At 42.8% G+C, this 4,279-nt stretch overlaps 1 protein-coding gene across 2 annotated transcripts in view; it reads right to left on the reverse strand.

Moving 5' to 3' along the window:
* The window catches only part of galcb (galactosylceramidase b), a 17,004-nt gene that overhangs the window by 8,086 nt on the left and 4,639 nt on the right, over positions 1 to 4,279 (reverse strand). The gene's annotated exons all lie outside the window — the stretch shown is intronic.

Raw genomic sequence — 4,279 nt, forward strand, 5'->3', positions numbered from 1 at the left:
CTAATGAAAACATAGCTATGAATATTTATATTCCATTTCTGACAATAGATCCTCCTAAATGTTACACACTGGACCTTTAATGTTTCTGTTTTTAGCAGCCTCACCATTTCCCCTTACCCTAGGCCCAGGAGGGTCATGGCTTAAATGCCACCAGACTGATCAAATTTCCTTTTAATTTCCTGTTGATCATTTTCAACCCAATTGGGACTCGAATTGGTCCAAAACCAGTATCAGAATTCTTCTATGTAAAGGCCAGCAGGTGGCAGCTCCATTTGCTGCAAAAAACAGACCGATAGTATGCAGTCTTTTGTGGGGCTACCTTGTGATTGACAGGTTATTCTCAGTGAGTCCGTCCAGCTCAACGCACCAAACTCAGATCGAACTGTCAAACTAGGCAGTGCTGATCAGATATGGATCAACATTGTGTTACTGCGTTGACTGTTTCTCTCCTCAAATCCTTCCAGAAACATATTTTAGTGTACTGATAATGTGTAATATAAGAATGTGTGTGGACAGGAGAGCTGCCATTGTTTCCTGCAACAGACAAGTTGAAACAATGCAGCCAATGAGAGCAGCTCAACTCACCTCTACTGAAACCTTCAATAGTGACACCCATAACTCCAAACTCGAGGCTTCAAAACAATACTCCACAAACCAATGGGTGACGTCACGATATGTTCACACTCGGTCTTGATCCAATTCCACGTAATGTATATGCCCCAAAACAGCATTTATAATGTTTTCCCCCAAGATGGAAAAGTCATGACCCACCCTACAGGGGATCAATAAAGTCTATCTTATCTTATCTTATCTTATCTTATCTTATCATAGGCTTAGTAATATACACTTAATAATAATAATAATAAAATAATAATATACTGTGCATTTTTTATAAACATTTTTAACACACATATATTGGATCAGTACTCAGTATTGGTCAATGTAAAAAGTTTAGGTATCAGAATGAGTATTGGGAAGGAAACAAAATGGTATGGGGTGGCCACTAATTGGGACAGCTACTGTTTTGTGACAATGACAGTTTCAATTTCAAAGCCCTTTAAAACCCTTATGTTGGTAGTACACTGGTTCCCAACCTGGTGGTCGCAACCCCCACTAAGGGTCGCCAAAGCATCGCTGGGGGTCACAAGGCCTTTTGATTTAATTAAGTATGATTGTTAGAACTTTTTAGACAATACAGATAGAAAATTGTATAAAAATGTCTAAAAATATCAGGAAATCTCGTCTTAATATTCACAGCAAATAATTCTGGTTCAAATCTCCGGTTTAACACAAGCCTCCTGCAGTTATTGTGTTCACTGTTTGGGTTCATTGTACAGTTTATCAGTTGCTCTCTACTGGTATTGTGATGCATTGAATATAATATGAAATATCCATACAATAAGTCACTGAGTCTCTTTTCTCAGTAATAGAAAAGGGCTCCCTTAAGGAAAAAGGTTGGGTTGTTAGTGTGTATATTTATAACTTCATAAAAAGCACTTGTTTCAGAGCTTTGAAGATGTTGACCGCCTCCTGTGATGTCAGCAGAAGTACAGAGTCCAACTTTCCTCTGACACTGTAATGGCACAGCAGCAACCCTGTTTAGTATGAAAACTTGGACCGGGAGGGGGAGTGAGTCACGTTGAAAGGTGTGTTTGGGATGAAGGCTGAAAAGTGTGAACAGTGTGCACACACGTGTTTGCATTTTCATGTATGTGTGTGAATGTGCTCCCAGAAGCCATACTCTTTGCCTGTAGCATTAGCAAGGCAGGGACTGCAGTCTAACAGAACCTGATTGAGAGAAGGGAGAGGGTGGGGCGGCAGCGTGGCTGAACAACGTGTGTGTTGTTTGGAGCGTTCACTGGGGGTTTTTCCAGCCCGTGAGACGGAACAGGACCTACAGAGGACAGCCGAGAGAGCCGCCTGAAGAGAGTCACACTGCACCACTTTTATCAAATCAAAGACATTATTTATGACCTGAATCCTAAAGGGGACATGATTGATGATTGAATTCTGGTTCTGTAAGTGATCTCACACTCTGGAGGCTCGGCTGCTTGGCCTCTGTTGGAATGACAGCTGGCCATGTGGTTGTATCTGAGCCTGGCCCCAAGGTTTTAAGCGTGGCTGTGGGGAGAACAGAGAGGAAGCCCATCCACAGCTGGTCTCATCTGGCTATTTGTGCTCTAAAGGTCACCTTAGTATAGACATACACAATGTTATATAATTAGTCTTTTCATAAAAGACCTCTGTGTGCAAGTGGGTCCATGAACACAAACACACGCTAAGGTTGTTACACACATCCAGCCCTCAGGCCAACAAGTGCATCATTTAACTTCCCTGCTTTGCAACTAATTTTGATAGTTACACAATACTCACTCAGACAGACCTCAGAAACTGTTTTTCTTTTACTTTACTGTTATGTAATCTTTATAGTCGGAAATGTCAGCTTGGAAACCAGTCAGAGACACATGGTTTGGATAATTCGACACTGATAAACATCCCTGTCGGGAGTGGAACTCACCGTAGTCGATCATGTTGTCTTTAAGCCAGCATCCACAGCCTCTAGCGGAGGGGCAAATGGGGGATCCAAAGGATGGATTCACTCCAGACAGACGACCAGAAGTCTGGACAGAACATCAGGTCAGAAACTCAGAAACGTATCACTCAGAGCATTTCTTCCTCGCTGTGATTCATCTGGGGTAACGTGCCTCTACCTCTCCTCCTCCTCCTCCTCCTGCGTCCTTCCTCCCTTCCCTCCCCCTCTGTCTGGAGAACACAACAGTGTGTCTCAGTGAGGCACGGCTCCCCAAAATCACTGCCCCTTTCCTGTGAGCCAGCTCCAGAGAGGAAAACACACCGCACTTAGCTGGGCCTGACCTCACACCTACTTTGCATCACACACTGGTTGTAGTCTTTTACAAGGTCCTGTGAGTGTGTGTGCCTGCAGTGTGTGTACTGTATGCTGCACAGGGTGAATAGATTCTCTGTGGCCCACTCCAGTTTACACATAAAAACACAACCTTAATTTGAGCGTGTGTGTGTGTGTGAAGTCTGGATCAGTGCTGTTTGAACTGGGCAGTGAATACAGAGCTCTGGGTTGATTTTGGTGGGGGCTGTAGATGGAGAGAACCACTCTTGGTGAATTTTTTTTTCCGATGGGCTCTGATGGGAGGTGAGGCCTGTACAGGGTTTTGGTATGTGGTTTAGGATATGGATGAACATTAAATGTGGGCTATTTTCAAACTACATTCTGAACAAAAAGGGTGCTGTCTGTGTAGCAGCATCTGTCAAACTATGTTGTGTTACCACAGCTAGAGCTCCGTGCCTGACCCAACCCGCTGGGTTGAGGCCAGATTTGGGCCCAGAAGCTCGATATGTATATATGTAACATTTATTATAATGCATGTGACTGTAATGAATACATTTGTTATGTATATGTTTAATAATCATATGAACTATATTATATGCACAAATTAGTTCTTTTAAGCAGAAATTTGGGTTCGGGCTCACACAGAATTGTTTCAGGGTCTGGTCGGGCCTGATTTTTTGAACCCAATCAATGCTCTAATGACACAAACCACAAACCCTAATTTGATGAGATTGAAATTGTAAAGCTACGTGCCACATTCACCCTTTCACACACATTCACTCAGTGATGGCAAAGTCCATCGAACAGGAACTAACGCATTAATACACATTCACACACGGATGCTATGCATCCGGAGCAATTTGGGGTTCAGTATCTTGCTCAAAGATGCTTCGACACGTGGCAGGAGGAGCCGGGGATCGAAACCAACAACCTTCCAATTAGTGGACGACCCGCTCTGCCTCTGAGACACAGCCGCCCCAAAAGAGAACAAAGAGCTGTGTTGTGCTGTACGTCGTTTGTGAGTGCACGCACGACTTTCATTACTACTTTCTGTTTTCTCATTTTTCTTTAACCCTGGGTTAATTGTTGCTCCTCTTTTCCCCTGGATCTTACATCTGAGGTCGTAACACAAATGTACACATGCACTATTCGCTGACAAAAAGCAGACATGCAAAGATATATATCGGGATTTTAGAAATACTGGATAATTCAACTGAAAAAAGATTAGATAATTGATTGTGACCTAATTTTAGTGGTAAAAGTGTCATTATATGGGAGCATGCACTTATCAAGCTTATCAAGTCGGCGTATGACTAAACTCTTCCAGTCTAAGAGAAAAACAGCCACAAACATTCAGCTTTGATTCACTACAACAGGTAGATTTATGGGAAAGAAGACAACGCCAGATGAGAA

Source organism: Morone saxatilis, unplaced genomic scaffold (genome assembly GCF_004916995.1).
Source record: "Morone saxatilis isolate NCDOM2014 unplaced genomic scaffold, NCSU_SB_2.0 Contig3, whole genome shotgun sequence".
Lineage (NCBI taxonomy): Eukaryota > Metazoa > Chordata > Actinopteri > Moronidae > Morone > Morone saxatilis.